The 19,157-nt window shown below is 39.2% G+C and overlaps 1 long non-coding RNA gene across 1 annotated transcript in view; it reads right to left on the bottom strand.

Annotated features, from left to right (window-relative positions):
- Positions 1-1,797: 1,797 nt before the first annotated feature.
- The window catches only part of LOC131536215 (uncharacterized), a 38,982-nt gene continuing 21,622 nt past the window's right edge, over positions 1,798-19,157 (bottom strand). The window contains exon 3 of the long non-coding RNA XR_009269896.1: positions 1,798-3,603. This is a non-coding gene — a long non-coding RNA (uncharacterized LOC131536215). The remainder of the gene's footprint in view (positions 3,604-19,157) is intronic.

Here is a 19,157-nt window from a genome sequence, read left to right as displayed (position 1 = left end):
ATGAGAATTAGCCTGTGTCCCAATGTGCATACTATCCATCCAAAATTCTGTGATATTAGTCATTTTTAATACTATTTCGGGCAGATAGGGACGCACATTGGGACGCAGGATTAGTCTAGACATCGCTGGCTCTCTCGCCGCGTTTGACACAAATTCACACGCGTTTACGTCACTTCCTGCTCCTCCCTTCCGGCCCGTCAATCACCTGTGGTTACTCAACACCTCTTAGTGCAGTTACTGTAAGTTCATTGTGTAACTTATCTATAGGTAAATAAATACCGCATAAAGAAAATGTCTCCTTTTATTTTGACAGGTGTGGAGCTCGGCTGTGATCTGATCCGCACCGGAAGTGCTCTGGGACGCGGCGGAGATAGCTGCAGGGTCATTGGTTTACATGCTGCTCTCTGGTTATGGTTAGTCATCCTCCAGGGCATCATGACTAACCAGCTGGCAAAAGACAGGAAGGGGGTTTTCACAAGTGTCTACCGAGGGCTATTTTCATCCAGGAACCTTCCTCTTCTCTGCGCTCGAGCCGTCTGTCCAGCTTCCTAAAACTACTTCCGTTAAATAACTGTGACACATTATTTTTTTTCCCTCTGCTCTCTTCTCAGTGTACATTTAACATTGTTGTTATGTTGTTAAAGCATCAACACACAGACATACAAAGAAGAAAGGGGAAACAATTAAGTGGAAGTAATGATAATGAAAATATGAATACCAAAATATTTAATTAAAAAATAGACAAATTATAACATTAAATACACTAAACTTGCATTATGACATTAATGGACATTTTCTTTTAATTGAAATAATATTTTATCATAATAAATGTTATAATAAATAATATAATAAATATAATTATTCTTTCTCCAATATTTATTCTTAATATTGTTGTAAAAATAATTTCATAAGTTTAATATTTTCTATAATAATACAATAAATAATAAAATAATATTTTTGTCTATTATTATGAAATGTAAATTATTAATGTTGAAATATATTTTTAATTGTATATTTTGATAAGTTTAATATTTTCTATAATAAATAGTACAATAAATAATAAAATATTTTTTGTCTAATAATTATTCTTAATAGAATTAAAATATAATTATTTTAAAATATTTTAAAGTAACTGTGACACATTCTCTCTCTTGCTCTCTTCTCAATGTACAATTAACATAGGCTACTATGTTGTCAAAGCATCAACACAACACACAGACATACAAAGAAGAAAAGGGAAATGATTAAGTGGAAGTAATGATAATGAAAATATGAATAACAAAATATTTAATAAAAATAGACAAACTAGAAAATTAAATACACTAAACGTTCATTAAGACATTAATGGACATTTTATTTTAATGATTTAAATAATATTTTTGATCATAATAAATGTTATAATAAATAATATAATAAATATAATTATTCTTTCTCCAATATTTATTCTTAATGTTGTTGAAATATACTTTTAAAAATAATTGTATAATTTGATATGTTTAATATATTCTATATTAAACAGTACGATAAATAATAAAATAATATTTTTGTCAATTATTATTATAAAATGTTAATCCAAATGTAAATTCTTAATCTTGTTGAAATTTGATTTGTAAAATATTTTCTATAATAAATAATACAATAAATAATAAAGTAATATTTTGTCTAATAATTATTCTTAATATAATTAAAATATAATTATTTTAAAATATTTAAGTAACTGTGACATTCTCTCTCTTGCTCTCTTCTCAATGTACATTTTACATGCTGTATTGCCAAAGCATCAACACACAAACAAACACACAGTAACAGAGGAGACAAAAGGGAGATAATGAACTGTCAGTAATGGTAATTAAAATATACATTAATAGCTAAATTTAATTAAAAACATTTATGAACATTATCTTCAAATATGTTAAAAAATTTAATAGTAATACATTTTATAATAAATGAATATCAGTGATAAATGTCTAATCATATTTCTTAATATAATTAAAATGTAGTTATTTTAAAATATATAAAAATGTACACTCAGCCCAGCGATGGGTAAAATATGGACAAACCCAGCGATTGGGTTGTTTTCAACCAACAGTTAAACAGGTTAAATGTTTAACCCAAACTTCTGGGCAGTAACCCAACCGCTGGGTCAAAAACAACCCAATCGCTGGGTTTTTCCATACTTTACCCAACGCTGGGTTGTATTTAACCCAGCATTTTTTAGAGTGTAATAATGTGTATATGTTTCTTTGTAAATAGTGCATCTGATAAATCTTTTAACTTTTAATCCTCAACAATACACATGATTTGAGGAATCATTCATGTCTGGAGCACAAAAGTATGACAAACAATCAAATGAAATGATACTTCATTCAGAAGAGCTCACTGCAGATTCTGGATGCTGGTAAAGTGACGTTTTTTAGGCTCTAATTTAGGGTTACACACCCACATCTGACGTCAGAACAGACTAAACAGACTCTGTTTTAAACACAGCTTCTGATGCAGGCAGAATATGGAAGGCAGACAGGGCCAAAAGCCCTTTAAAGGAACGTGTGAAATTCACCATGTCAGCACACACTTTTTGTCCGCGTTAACATGACAACACACACAGCAGCCAATGAAATTGCTGTATTTGAGACTATATTTGCACATGTAATGCGATAATTTTATATGTACATAAACATCAGATATCATGTTTATTTATGGATATCATCATGAATACACTGGACATCAGACGTTGTATTTGTTCATGAGGGATAACACATCGGTATGTTGTGTTTAATGTCACTCTTATGTCTTGATTTCTCATGTCCTTTTTAGTTCTTTCTCAGGAAAAAAAGTCTTAATTTACATTGTAACATTCATTTATTTATTCTAGTACAGTATATCAGTAAAGCAATGCCGCAATGAACTAAAAAATGATTAATATACATGTAAATCTAGATGTAGATATACTCTAAAAAGTATTTGATCACATCCAGAATAATTTTTCATCTGAAGACTGTAAAACTGTGCATCTTTGCTCATACCAAACAAACATGGCAAAACCTGCCACCTTAACATGGCCAGAATGTGCGTGTCTACACATACTAAAGGAACGCAGACAAACAGTGCATGTTCACACAGTGAAATTTCACGTGTTCCATTTAATGAGTTTTGTCCCCGTCCGCATTCCATACTTCTGAGGCAGATTGAATGCATGATGGTTCTGTGGGTGTCCTGCGTCTTTAAGGCAGGAATGTGGGTTATGTGTGGCCAGTGCCAGCTCTGACTGACAGACGGGCGAGAGTGTTGGCACATCGCAGCAGAGCACCAGGTGCAGGAAACACAGGAAAAACAAGCCAGGATTTGCTGAATGTGAGGAAAACAGCGGGCAGGGCAGGTGGATTTACGAACCCACGTCTCCAGACGTGAGCTCATGAGGGCAGGGCGACACTACAGGTGTGTTTTCACCCCAGATTCACTCAGCAGATGAACATTTACAGCCTCGTCGAGGGCGGATCTGATATGAGAGAGCAAAAAGCCAGCAGATGTGTCCAGAAGACCATTAAACGAGGCTTTAATGAGGCACTGTGTTGACTCAACTGTGTGCAGGTGCTGCTGGAAGACCTGAGAAGAAAATAAACATCGTAAATATTCCCCCGTGTCTTTCATCTAAGGAAACTCCAGGAGAAATGAGTGGCTGCTACAGACGCAACATAAAAGTCAAGCAGCTATAAGCCAAATGAGCTTGAATTATTAGTCTTTTTTAGCAAACCCCTGACCTTCTGGATTAAACGTCTGCACACAGCTTTTCCATTTGTAAGATTTCACCTGATAAAATCTTAGCAACTGAATAACAACTCCCTAGCACCATGTAATAACATTAAAAAGCATGTTAAAAACATGACCTTACAATTGTACAATGTCGCCCTGGCAACCACCCCAAACGCCTAAGCAACTTCAAAGAATATCTTGGGAACTGCATAGTAACACCCTGGCAACCACCTAAAATACTCTAGTGTCCACAAAATAATGTTAAAGACCATTGGGGGAAAAAGAAAACATGTTAAATGCCTTGCAGTTGTGCAACATCGTACTGGCAACCACACAAAAAACCTTGGCAACTGCATAGCAACACCCTGCAAACCACCTGAAACTCCCTAGCAACCACTTAGTAACATTAAAAACCATGCTTAAAACCATGTTCAATTTTTTCCAATTGTGCAACACCATAGGAACTTAACAACTGCATAGCAACAGGCTGGCAACAACCCAAAATACTCTAGAAAAGTTAAAACTATGTTTAAAAATATACAAAATATTTTGAAATTGCACAGTGTCGCCCCTGGTAACAACTGTACAGTGGTGGGCTGTCAAGGCCAGCAAAGCCTTCTCTGCTGGCCTAAACACTATCAGAATCACTGACTTAGTTTTAATATATTTTGCCATGAATGTGTATTAAATTATTTATTATAGTTTATTCTCTTCATTTCATAGCTTTTCTCTCGGTTGAGCTGCTTCCAGTAGTGTATGTTTATAATTAGAGCTTTTATCCAATCATATTTCAGCAATCGTGTTGCCAGGGTCAAAGAAATCTGCCTAAGGACTTCAGAATCAACAGTGCAGGCGTCTGTAGCTTAAAATCAATGGCAACGAAACCGTTGCTTTAACCAATCAGATTTTGAGTTGGCAGCATCAGGGCCATCTAGCAGGCTTATGATAACGTCACCATTTTCTCGTCCTTTGATTGGATGGTCAGAGAGCGTATTAGTCAAAGCTAGCAAACAGCATCACTGTAAATCATTTTTGTTTTCACAGTTTTATTACTGTTTCTCAGGTTCCTTACCGTATATGCTGTGTACAGTGCATTATTGTAGATTTTCAATGCATTCTGAAAAATATTAGCCTTCTGTAAATCTAAATACTGAAGTACTAAATGACCGCGAAAAACAACCACACACCTCCTCTGCACTGGCTCTGTGAAAGACTCAACGTGAAGATGAAAGACCACTAAAGTTTGGTATGTTAAATTTCATTTTTGACTTTTTTTTACTGCTTCCATCTCGCATGTCGTCTCCACTCATTTAATTGCACGAACACCCACATGTGGAGTTTTTTTGTCGTTGTTGTGGATGACGAAATGACGGCCAATGCAGTTGCACTCAAGTTACTGGAGTTTTGGGAGCAGTAAGCTGCGGCATGGTTTGCACAGGTGGAGGCGCAGTTTGCTCTGCGCGACATCACTGCGGATGACACAAAGTATTACTACGTCATAGCTTCACTCAGCAGCTCCACGGAATCGCGAGCTGTCAGCCTGTTAAACGAACCCCCGCAGAGGGACAAGTATGGTGCCCTTAAATCTTACCTGTTGGGAACTTTTGGTTTGACTGAATCAGAGCGTGCGAGGCAGCTTCTTTCATTACCAGGACTGGGTGATGCAAAGCCCTCTGAGCTTATGGATCATATGTTAATATTGTTAGGTGAACATAAGCCCTGCTTTATATTCAAGGAGCTGTTCCTTCGACAATTGACAGATCAAGACCACACGGCTTTGGCCAGCACAACGATTACGGACTTACGAGAGCTGGCTAAAATGGCAATCTACATATCGCTGTCTACATATCAGTCTACATATCGCTGCACAGAGTTGTGCTATACCAACATCTTTCAACGCCTCCATTAATCCGCTGGTAGGAGCGGCTAATCGGGTTGCACAAGCACCACCATGGCGAACTGACTACAGATTTAGTTTTTATCACGCTCGTTTTGGGAACAAGGCCAAGAAGTGTCGTTTGTAATTTCCGTGGTAAGAGTACCACACAATCTGTGAATGCTGTGGACAGTGGACATATTGGCTGCCTTCTCTTCATTACAGATGATATATGGGGACGAGATTTTCTCTGTGACACTCAATTCTTTTCCATGTCAGCTCAGTGTTTTTTTCAACAAAAACCTTGTCAAATACTTCGGAGCCTAGCTGCAAATTTTTGCACACGCTCACTGAGTTTTCCGACATAACTCAGCCAACTTTTTCTACGGCGACACCGAAACATGGTGTGGAGCATCAGATTTCTACTACAGGTCCATCTGTGTATGCTCGTGCTCGTTGTCTTGACTCATTGAAATTAGCTGCCGCTAAAGCGGAGTTTGCATACATGGAAGAGTTAGGCATTGTACGCCATTCTAATAGTCCTTGGGCTTCTCCTTTGCACATGGTGCCTAAGTCAGATGGTAGTTACCGTCTGTGTGGTGATAATCGCAGACTCAATGATGTTACAATTCCCTATGGCTACCCTGATCCGCATATTCAAGACTTTTCGACACGGCTAGCTGGAAAAGCTATTTTTTCCAAGGTAGACCTTGTGCGAGGGTACCACCAAGTGCCAGTTCACCCAGACGACATTCTGAAAACTGCCGTTATCACCCCTTTTGGGTTATTTGAGTTTTTGCACATGCCATTCGGCTCATGGATTCTGTGGTACAGGGTCTGGACTTTCTTTTTGTCTACCTGGATGACATTTTGGTTGCAAGAACATCTAAGGAAGAACATTTGTCGCATCTCTGTTCGCTTTTGACCGCCACGTACTCAAGTGGTCCGATGAAATGATTGGAGCTTTTGACAGCACTAAACAGGCTTTAGCAGAGGCTGCCATGTTGGCACATCCACTTCCGGACAGTCCAATCGCTATTACCAGGGTGTGATTTGTGAAAAAAGCAGAGGGGGGTGCTTTTGAAAACTTTTTTCTCTCCAGGGTAAGGTTATAGCCTAACCTAATGTTAGTGTAATCTGTTAACAACGCACATCATAAATCTGTCTTTTTAGGCAAGTAAATATGTGTCACGTCATGAAATGTTTTTAATACGACAGAAATTAACGTGGTCACAATTTAATAAAAACATTGTAAGTTAGGCCTATTAATTGTAATGATTTCATTTTCCCGGTGATTCAAACAACGAATAAATTATATAGAGAAAGCGAACAAAGAACATTATCAACAGAGCTTTTTGAAACTCTGAGTCAGTTAAACCATTGCTTCGCAAAATGATTTGACTGTTTCGAAGCGCTCCAATCGGATCACGGATTGCGAATCATTGATCCAGAACGGGACTTCATAGTGCATTTCACGAATCATTTTATCCCCACCAGGGATACAAATAATTCAGCAGAGGTAGGGATGCATAGACCAGAGGAATTTCCCCCCATCCCCCCCTACAAATCGCACCCTGGCTATTACTACAGATGCATCTGATTTCGCGGTTGGGGCTGTCTTGGAGCAGTTGGTGCATGGGCATTGGCAGCCACTTGCATTCTTTAGCCGCCAACTTCGTCCTAATGAATAAAAATGCAGTACGTTCGATCAGGAGTTGCTTGGCCTTTACCTCACCATTCGACATTTTCGTTTTTCACTCGAAGGCCGGCACTTCACTGCTTTTGTCGATCACAAGCCATTGACATTTGCTATGTCAAAGGTTTCAGAGCCATGGTCTGCCCGCCAGCAAAGGCACCTGGCTTACACTTCAGAATTTACTACGGATCTTCAACACGTTGCAGGGAAGTACAATTTGGTAGCGGACTGCCTGTTGCGGGCGAGCACCAATGCGGTACACTTGGGGGTGAATTACTCCGGTATGGCCGCGGACCAGTGTTCCAATCCGGAAGTCCAGTCCTTGAAGACAGGTGTCACAAGCCTTAAATTGGCTGACGTCATGTTTGACAAGGCTGGCATTTTGCTTCTTTGTGATGTTTCATTGGGATGTGCTTGTCCCGTTGTACCCAAGAACTGGAGACGGCACGTTTTTGACGTCATCCACAGTTTGTCGCATCCAGGTACGAAAGCTTCCCAAAAGTTGATGGCTTTTAAATTTGTCTGGCACGGCCTAAAGAAAGATGTGAGAGCATGGTCCGCTTCATGCATTGCCTGTCAAAGAGCAAAGTGCAGCGTCATGTTATAGCACTGTTAGCACAGTTCGAGGTGCCCAAGCGTAGTTTTGATCATGTGAACACTGACTTTGTTGGTCCTCTTTCCGTTGTCTCGGGGGTACGCTCACCTGCTCACGATGGTGGATCGGGCTACTAGGTGGCCAGAAGTGGTGCCCTTGGTTGTCGACGTCAAGTGCAGACATTGCTCAAGCTTTTGTTGGCACCTGGATCGCCAGATTTGGCACCCCATTGGACATCTCCTCAGACTGTGGTTCCCAGTTCACATCTGAGCTTTGGGCTGCAGTCGTGCATACAGGTGCATCTCAATCAATTAGAATGCCGTGGAAAAGTTCATTTATTTCAGTAATTCAACTCAAATTGTGAAACTTGTGGTTCTTTTAACCTTTTGAGCAGTACGGTCCCACATATGGGATTTTCATTTCCGTGCCACTGGGAGTACGGTCCCACATATGGGATTTAGAACGTTCGGTGACGTCGCATAACTGCCAAATTCAAACTGCGTTTTCGCGCGTTGACTGAAGCTGAGATGCAGCTGCACTTGTCATATAATTGCATCTTTGCTGTGTTTTTAACCACATAATGTGTATTTTATGCTTTAGACATTTAAATACACATAAGTACTAGTAAAACACTACATTTAGAATTCATAATATACACTCAGATGTGTATGGAAGCAGCAATAACAATCCATTCAAATATAATTTTCAGACGTGTTTTATTCATATCAAATACACATAGTGTAAGTAACTATAAAGTTCACTCTATTCTTCTCCCATTTCACCCACCACTTACTTGCATGTATTTCGCAGAAATTGATGAATTTACGTGATGTAAATCCGACTGACAGGACTCTGAACTGCAGCGCGAACAAACATGGCGGCGCCCATCTCACATTACAGATCATGATCAAGATCATTTAGAACTGTTTTTAAACGATAAAACACACTCATTTGCACATATTTGTGAATGTTTATTTGTTATATGGTAAGCAAGTTTATGAATATTTTGAATAAAAAAGGAAAAACGAAATAAAAGCGATCCATCTGTCATACAGTGTTATTGTGGCCGCGGTGTGTCACGTGACAATCATGACGCGTCGCCATGGAAACATTAAGGGGAAACGTTCTAAAATAACGGTCGCCTAAAAAAAACTCACTCTGGGGGGACCGCTGGAATATTTTAAACTCACCACTGAAAAGGTTAATTGTGATGATTTTGGCTCACATTTAACAAAAACCCACCAATTCAGTATGTCAACAAATTAGAATACTTCATAAGACCAATAAAAAAAACATTTTTAGTGAGTTGATGGCCTTCTGGAAAGTATGTTCATATGTACTCAATACTTGGTAGGGGCTCCTTTTGCTTTAATTACTGCCTCAATTCGGCGTGGCATGGAGGTGATCAGTTTGTGGCACTGCTGAGGTGGTATGGAAGCCCAGGTTTCTTTGACAGTGGCCTTCAGCTCATCTGCATTTTTTGGTCTCTTGTTTCTCATTTTCCTCTTGACAATACCTCATAGATTCTCTATGGGGTTCAGGTCTGGTGAGTTTGCTGGCCAATCAAGCACACCAACACCATGGTCATTTATCCAACTTTTGGTGCTTTTGGCAGTGTGGGTAGGTGCCAAATCCTGCTGGATAATGAAATCAGCATCTTCAAAAAGCTGGTCAGCAGAAGGAAGCATGAAGTGCTCCAAAATTTCTTGGTAACCGGGTGCAGTGACTTTGGTTTTCAAAAAACACAATGGACCAACACCAGCAGTTGACATTGCACCCCAAATCATCACAGACTGTGGAAACTTAACACTGGACTTCAAGCAACTTGGGCTATGAGTTTCTCCACTCTTCCTCCAGACTCCAGGACCTTGGTTTCCAAATGAAATACAAAACTTGTTCTCATCTGAAAAGAGGACTTTGGACCACTGGGCAACAGTCTAGTTCTTCTTCTCCTTAGCCCAGGTAAGACGCCTCTGATGTTGTCTGTGGTTCAGGATTGGCTTAACAAGAGGAATACGACAACTGTAGCCAAATTCCTTGACACGTCTGTGTGTGGTGGCTCTTGATGCCTTGACCCCAGCCTCAGTCCATTCCTTGTGAAGTTCACCCAAATTCTTGAATCGATTTTGCTTGACAATCCTCATAAGGCTGCGGTTATCTCGTTTGGTTGTGCATCTTTTCTTCCACACTTTTTCCTTCCACTCAACGTTCTGTTAACATGCTTGGATACAGCACTCTGTGAACAGCCAGCTTCTTTGGCAATGAATGTTTGTGGCTTACCCTCCTTGTGAAGGGTGTCAATGATTGTCTTCTGGACAACTGTCAGATCAGCAGTCTTCCCCATGATTGTGTAGCCTAGTGAACCAAACTGAGAGACCATTTTGAAGGCTCAGGAAACCTTTTCAGGTGTTTTGAGCTGATTGGCATGTCACCATATTCTAATTTGTTGAGATAGTGAATTGGTGGGTTTTTGTTAAATGTGAGCCAAAATCATCAAAATTAAAAGAACCAAAGACTTAAACTACTTCAGTCTGTGTGCATTGAATTTATTTAATACACGAGCTTCACAATTTGAGTTGAATTACTGAAATAAATGAACTTTTCCAAGGCATTCTAATTTATTAGGGTATTAATCGTCATCACACTAGAGCTAATCAAGCGAATGGTCTGTGTGAACATTTTCACCGATTCATGAAGTCTGCACTGAGAGCTGCCTTGAAGGATGACAACTGGTATGACCGGCTCCCATTGGTGTTGTTGGGACTTCGTACGGCACCTAAGGAGGATTTACTTGCTTGTTCAGTGGAACTGGTTTATGGCCAGACACTTTGTGCCTGATACCGACAATCCGTGGTCTGGCCCACCTATCCGTCCCACCCTCCGCAGCCATGTCTCCGCTTTCGTCCCAGTGCCCACCTTGTGTGGCGACTTATGTTTAAAGATTTGACAGAATCCACATACGGTGCTTGTAAGGTTTTCCCCTTTAAGAATGCTAGTTGGCGGCAGTGTGTGTTTTCCCCTTTAAGAGATCAGAGTTTTTGTCTAGTGGGTTGTTCGGGTAAATAAAGTTAGCCAGTTCATGGCTTCAGCATCCAGCTCGCATGTCGTCTCCACTCATTTAATTGCACGAACACCCACAATGCGTTGTTTTCTGATGTTATTTGCAAGATATAAAGCCAGGTTTAAGTTTCCGTAAGAATATCTCAGTTTCCCGAGTCGAGCTGTATTAACATTAACTGGTCTTCTCCTCCAGCCTCAGCGCTGCAGGCAGAGACAGACCCGCGGAGAGACTCGGCGTGAAGATGAGAGTCAGGGGTATGTTAAAACACATGTATACACTTTTCTTCATTGTCTTGTATGAATTATTTTGATGTTACTTGCTCACTTTCCCAGTAAAGCTGTGCTAACCAGTATTTTTCTCCCGCAGCGCTCTGGCAGACCGACGGGGAGACTGGTGAAGACGAAAAGCAGTAAGAGTTAGTTAAATTGTTGGGTCAACCGTAAAACACATGTAATTGCCTTATTTGTTTTATAACAATGTTACCTGTAAGGTATAAATATGTTTGAGTTAATTAATGTCTGTAAGAACATCGGGTGGACTATATTTGTGTCATTTTGTTAGGTTAATGCTTCAGCTAGAGATGATGTGCATAGAGCAGCTGCGGCAACTTGTTGAATTGTGTTAAATGGGTTTCTAGCTTTAGTAATAGCATTCATTCTCGCTACATAAGATACCTGTCTGTGATGCAATGCCCTGTTATACTGCATTTCTGTGTAATATTTATGGTTTCTATAGCCGTGGCATCATTACAATGGTATTAAGAGGTGGATTAATTTATGTAGGACGCCACTGAAGGCTTAGGTGTGAAATGCACGGCCTGCCACTGCAACTGTACAGCAACACCCTGGAAACAACCTGAAACAAAATCACATGAAACACCATGTCAAATGTCTTGCAACTGTACAGCATGCTAGCAATAGCAACACCCTGGAAACCACCTGAAACTCCCTAAAACTACATAGCTGCATGTTAAATTTTGTCCAATTGTACAACGTCACCTGGGAACCACCCAAAACATGTGAGAAATGTAGAATATCTTAGCAGTTGCATAGCAACACCCTGGAAACCATCCAAACTCTCTAGCAACCCCATAGTAATGTTAAATACTCTCCAATTGTACAAAATCACCCTGGCAACCACCCAAAACACCTCAGCTATGTAAGCTGTCTTAGCAACTGCATAGCAACACCCTGGAAACCACCCAAACTCCCTAGAAACCACATAGTAACATGTTAAATACTTTCCAGTTGTACAGTGTCACCCTGGCAACTACCCGAAACACCTTAGCAATGTGGAATATCTTAACAACTCCATAGCAACACCCTAGAAACCACCAAAACTCCTTAGCAACTACATAGTAGCATGTTAAATTTTGTCCAATTGTACAACATCACCCTGGCAACCACCCAAAACACCTCAGCAATGTAAAATATCTTAGCAACTGCATAGCAACACCCTGGAAACCACCCAAACTCCCTAGCAACCACATAGTAACATGTTAAATACTTTCCAGTTGTACAGTGTCACCCTGGCAACTACCCGAAACACCTTAGCAATGTAGAATATCTTAACAACTGCATAGCAACACCCTGGAAACCACCAAAACTCCCTAGAAACTGCATAGTAGCATGTTAAATTTTGTCCAATTGTACAACATCACCCTGGCAACCACCCAAAACACCTCAGAAATGTAAAATATCTTAGCAACTGCATAGCAACACCCTGGAAACCACTCAAACTCCCTAGCAACCACATAGTAATGTGTTAAATATTTTCCAGTTGTACAGTGTCACCCTGGCAACCACCCGAAACACCTTAGCAATGTTGAATATCTTAACAACTGCATAGAAACTCCCCGGAAACCACCCAAACTCCCTAGCAACCCCATCATGTTAAATACTTTCCAATAGGCTCTGTGCACAAGCGTTGCGACGAACTTCCACTATCGCCAGAAGTCGGGATATCAGTTTCCGGTTTTCATTTGCGTCGCCCAAAATGTCAGTATTTACTAGATGTCTCTGAGATCTGCCAAGTAGAATTAGCGATGTCCATCACATCATTAATGCCTGGTCCCCTGCTCCAATACACAAACGAAACAAGGGATTCAAACGCATATGCCTATCAAGTTATATGCACAAATAGTTTAATCTAATGTGTTATTTCGGCATCTAGCGGCTAAGCTAGCGACATGTTCATTTTAGAAGCTTTTCCTTCTCAATTTTAAATGCAGACTGTTTGTTTTTTTTTTTTTTTTTGGTGACAATTGTATTATTAATGGTATTAAACATCTCCCCCTCTCCGTTTCTAATTAAGATCAGGGCACAGGTGAAGCATTGTCTGGTCATTGTGCTACAGGTCCATGATGAGGAATGCTGAGAAAACTCACAGTTCGAGTGTATGGTGAAGCTAGGATTGATAAACCCACAATTATAAGCTTGTTAACGTTACTTTAATAACCCGGCGTTTCTAATGTCCCGGGGATTTTGCCAAGGTAATTCATGTTTAATATAACTCTTAAAGTAGTATGTAATGAAAACAGTGGCTAAAATTGGCAGGTGAGTTTACCTTGGTAGTCCCCATTCGTGTTACTGCATGCATTCTTGTTCATGTTATAATCATATTACTTATTATAACTCGGTGTTCCTGATATTCCTAAAGATTCAGCCAAGGTCATTCATGTTTAATGTTACTCAGATCTAATGAAAACATTTAGAGTAGGCAGGTAAGTGGTGGCAAATTAAGCGTTTTTAGCTGGAATGGCTTTTTGTTGGATATCAAAATGTTTTTGAAAAAAAGTGGGCAATACTAGAGGTTTTATTTTATTTATCATTGTTATTGTGTATATACCATTGAATATTTAATTGTGCATTACCTTATTTTTGCATTTAGATTACCGTCACCTTCATCTCAACACTCATTTAAATATAGTCTTCAAAAACACTAATAATTTAGTAACAAGTTAAATCTTTTTTTTTTTTTTTTTTAGAAAATTTCAGAATATATATTATAATATTGTGATGTTAAATTCACTTACAGATAATATTAATAATTTCAATAACAGGCTACCTGAGTGTACTTAAAAGGGAGCCCAATTTCATGACTATGATTCTTAACAAACAAGGACAATTTTTAAAAGTACACTTTATAATAATGTCAAATTAAAGTTTCTGGAATAATTGTGAAATTACATATAAAGATAAAGATAGATTAAGTGGTTCAACAAAAGTACACATTTTCATTTAATTGCTATTAATGTGCAGTTAAGTGTCCAAAAGCATCACATGTTGTTACAGTTAAGTATATTATTTTAAATTATTTCCATAATAAGTACTTTAAAAAAAGTATGCTAAAGTGTTCTTAAATGGACCTGTAGCACAATGACCAGACAATGCTTCACCTGTGTCCTGATCTTTATTAGAAACTGAGAGGGGGAGATGTTTAATACAATTGATAATACAATTATCACCAAAAAATAAAAAAATAAATAAAAATGAACAGTCTGCATTTAAAATTGAGAAATAAAAGCTTCTAAAATGAACATGTCGCTAACTAGCTTAGCCGCTAGATGCTGAAATAACACATTAAACTATTTGTGCATATAACTCGATATATTGCTTTTGAATCCCTTGTTTCGTTTGTGTATTGGAGCAGGGGACCAGGCATTAATGATGTGATGGACATCGCTGATTCTACTTGGCAGATCTCGGAGACATCTAGTAAATACTGACATTTTGGGCGACGCGAATGAAAACCGGAAACTGATATCCCAACTTCTGGCGATAGCGGAAGTTCGTCGCTACGCTTGTGCACAGAGCCTATTGGAAAGTATTTAACATGATACTATGGGGTTGCTAGAGAGTTTGGGTGGTTTCCAGGGAGTTTCTATGCAGTTGTTAAGATATTCAACATTGCTAAGGTGTTTTGGGTGGTTGCCAGGGTGACACTGTACAACTGGAAAGTATTTATCATGTTACTATGTGGTTGCTAGGGAGTTTGGGTGGTTTCCAGGGTGTTGCTATGCAGTTGCTAAGTTCGTTCGCGTCGCCCAAAATGTCAGTATTTACTAGATGTCTCCGAGATCTGCCAAGTAGAATCAGCGATGTCCATCGTATCAATAGCCCCTTTCGCACCGCTTTAGTTCCAGAACTAAAAGTACAGTACTGGGATGATTTTGCGCGAACTATTCCCCAGTACCATTTAAAGGGTTGCATTCGCACCGACAGTGGGTACTAAGAAGTGATGTTAGCCGGTCGATAGCAACGTCATTTGTGCGCGGCGTTCAACAACGAAAACAAAGAAGAACAACGTTAACAACAGGAGGATGGAGGACGTTGTGATCGGAGCGGTGTTGTTGTTGTTGTGTCTTGTGGGGTTCACAATAATGGACATGGAATGTCGACGTAACTTATACGTCAAGCGATTGAAAGATCAGAAAAGAGTTCAAAATGTTCAAAAGTGCCTGCACTTCAGCGTCCGTTCATCTATCGCTGTTCTCCATTCTTGCGAAATATAAGTTGATGCGATGTTTACACAGTGTTTTAAATCATGGCGGGTGAGGGCGTTTTCGTACGCGTTTAGCCAATCAGCGTACACTTACATCACGATAGTTCCTAGAACTGTTTTAGACCCTACTCTGAAGTAGGAGCTAATTAGTTCCTCCAAACGGAGTTCCGGGAACTAAAACGGTTCCTAGTTCCCGCGGTGCGAACACGCCAAAAAGTGGGTAGTTCCACAATTAGTTCGGGTATGTGACGGAGCCAACGACAGACACAGTGGGTGTGGTGTCAGGCCTCGGAGAGGCTTTTATTAAACAAAAATCAATAAAATAAAGTGTCCAAGGGGGAAGAAGTGTCCAAACGAAACAGGGGATCTGGTGTCCTCGTTGTGCTACGGGGCTTGTGAAGGAGGGCAGTGTTCCAGGAGGAAGGGTCCAGGGAAGGGGCGGAGTTCGGTGGCCGCACGCGCTCCCGCTCTGGTCCGGTTACGAGGGGCGGCGCCTTCTTCTGAGCGGCGGCTCTTCCTCTTCTTCCTCGGCCTTTGGCGGGACTTGAACGGCCCGGCATCCTGGCCCGTCGGCCGTAATACGGGTGCGGCTTTCATCCTGACTCTGGATCCTGCGGCTCACATCTCTGGTGGCGCGACGTCCCTCAACGCACCCTTCCTGGACCCACGAGGACACCAGCGTGCATGCACGGGGGAAGAGACCGGTCTCTCGAGGAGAGGCGCGCTTGGCATTTAACAGCGGCGGTGATGAGGCTTCATTCAGTCCAGCTGTGCCTCATCACACGCCGCCAGCCCTCGCTGATTCTACGCCCCTCCTCTCTTACACACCCACTCCAGTCGGGAGCCTGGTGAAGGGCGGCGAATAAGGGACGGGGTGGTGATGAAGAAAAGGGGGAGGGCAACCGGCTCGTCACAGGTACTATGAAAAGGTTCCTGCAGTCCGAAAGGGTCTATTAATGCCTGGTCCCCTGCTCCAATACGCAAATGAAACAAGGGATTCAAAAGCAATATATCGAGTTATATGCACAAATAGTTTAATGTGTTATTTCAGCATCTAGCGGCTAAGCTAGTTAGCGACATGTTCATTTTAGAAGCTTTTATTTCTCAATTTTAAATGCAGACTGTTCGTTTTTATTTATTTATTTATTTATTTTTATTTTTTATTTTTTTGGTGATAATTGTATTATCAATTGTATTAAGGGGAGACACTGCAGGCAAAAACACTGTTTTTTCATGCACCTGTCAATTTTGAGATTTTGGGCTTTTTGGTTTTTTATAAAGTGTTTTTTCAGACTAGTAGAACGAAAACATCCAAAAGACACTGTTAAGTGTTTCTTTTATAGCACTTTATCTATTTGTGTCAATAGATTTCAATTACAATACATATTTTTAAAGGCCGTTTTCTCAAAATGAGTTTTTTCTCCTACACTGAGCCATAAATCTCCACTTCAGTAGCACTTACAGACACCAAACTTTACATATTTATTCCTGTCTATATCCTGAAGGTTTTTACAGAGGGATTTGTTCATATATAATTTACTTGATTATATACAACATTTTAATCCCCCCAAAATTGTCAAAATATAGTGTTTTCTGTCTGTTCTAAGTATTTTCTGAATTATGGAGTGACAAAATGAGATACCCAAAATTCCCTCTGTAAAAACTTTTGACTGTAATATGTCAAAAAAATTAAACAAGAATTTTGAAACTGACTTAATCCAGTGTTTAGATTTTTGTACTAGAAATGTATGCAAATTAGTGCATATTTCATTAAATAATGCCTCATTTGCATATTTAAACCTAACATTTTAGAAAACTTGTAATACAAAAAATGTTTGCAATTATGAATGTAATCAATCTACTAGGTAAGTAAAGTGATAACTATTAGTAAAAAAATTTACCCTATTCACCTGCAGTGTCTCGCCTTAAACATCTCCCCCTCTCAGTTTCTAATAAAGATCAGGACACAGGTGAAGCATTGTCTGGTCATTGTGCTACAGGTCCATTTAAGAACACTTTAGCATACTTTTTTAAAAGTACTTATTATGGAAATAATTTAAAATAATATACTTAACTGTAACAACATGTGATGCTTTTGGACACTTAACTGCACGTTAATTGCAATTAAATGAAAATGTGTACTTTTGTTGAACCACTTAATCTATCTTTATCTTTATATGTAATTTCACAATTATTCCAGAAACTTTAATTTGACATTATTATAAAGTGTACTTTTAAAAATTGTCCTTGTTTGTTAAGAATCATAGTCATGACATTGGGCTCTCTTTTAAGTACACTCAGGTGGCCTGTTATTAAAATTATTAATATTATCTGTAAGTGAATTTAACATCACAATATTATAATATATATTCTGAAATTTTCAAAAAAAAGTGATTTAACTTGTTACTAAATTATCAGTGTTTTTGAAGACTATATTTAAACGAGTGTTGAGATGAAGGCGAAGGTAATCTAAATGCAAAAATAAGGTAATGCACAATTAAATATTCGATGTTATATACACAATAACAATGATAAACAAAATAAAACCTCTAGTATTGCCCACTTTTTTTCAAAAACATTTTGATATCCAACAAAAAGCCATTCCAGCTAAAAACGCTTAATTTTTTTGCCACCACTTACCTGCCTACTGTAAATGTTTTCATTAGATCTGAGTAACATTAAACATGAATGACCTTGGCTGAATCTTTAGGAACATCAGGAACACCGAGTTATAATAAGTAATATGATTATAACATGAACAAGAATGCATGCAGTAACCCGAATGGGGACCAGCAAGGTAAACTCACCTGCCAGTTTTAGCCACTGTTTTCATTACATACTACTTTAAGAGTTATATTAAACATGAATTACCTTGGCAAAATCCCCGGGACATTAGAAACGCCGGGTTATTAAAGTAACGTTAACAAGCATATTATTGTGGGTTTATCAATCCTAGCAGAAAGTGTTAGAAACTGAAAGGGGGAGATATTTAATACCATTGATAATACAATTGTCACCAAAAAAAAAAAAAAAAAAAACGAACAGTCTGCGTTTAAAATTGAGAAAGAAAAGCTTCTAAAATGAACATGTCGCTAGCCTAGCCGCTAGATGCCGAAATAACACATTAGATTAAACTATTTGTGCATATAACTTGATAGGCATATGCGTTTGAATCCCTTGTTTCGTTTGTGTATTGGAGCAGGGGACCAGGCATTAATGATGTGATGGACATCGCTAATTCTACTTGGCAGATCTCGGAGACATCTAGTAAATACTGACATTTTGGGCGACGCAAATGAAAACCGGAAACTGATATCCCGACTTCTGGCGATAGTGGAAGTTCGTCGTTACGCTTGTGCACAGAGCCTATTGGAAAGTATTTAACATGATACTATGGGGTTGCTAGGGAGTTTGGGTGGTTTCCGGGGAGTTTCTATGCAGTTGTTAAGATATTCAACATTGCTAAGGTGTTTCGGGTGGTTGCCAGGGTGACACTGTACAACTGGAAAGTATTTAACACATTACTATGTGGTTGCTAGGGAGTTTGGGTGGTTTCCAGGGTGTTGCTATGCAGTTGCTAAGATATTTTACATTTTTGAGGTGTTTTGGGTGGTTGCCAGGGTGATGTTGTACAATTGGACAAAATTGAACATGCTACTATGCAGTTGCTAGGGAG

This window comes from Onychostoma macrolepis, chromosome 03 (genome assembly GCF_012432095.1).
Source record: "Onychostoma macrolepis isolate SWU-2019 chromosome 03, ASM1243209v1, whole genome shotgun sequence".
NCBI classification, from domain to species: domain Eukaryota; kingdom Metazoa; phylum Chordata; class Actinopteri; order Cypriniformes; family Cyprinidae; genus Onychostoma; species Onychostoma macrolepis.
Note: the sequence above shows the minus strand (reverse complement) of the source record. Positions and strands in the feature narration are given on the sequence as shown.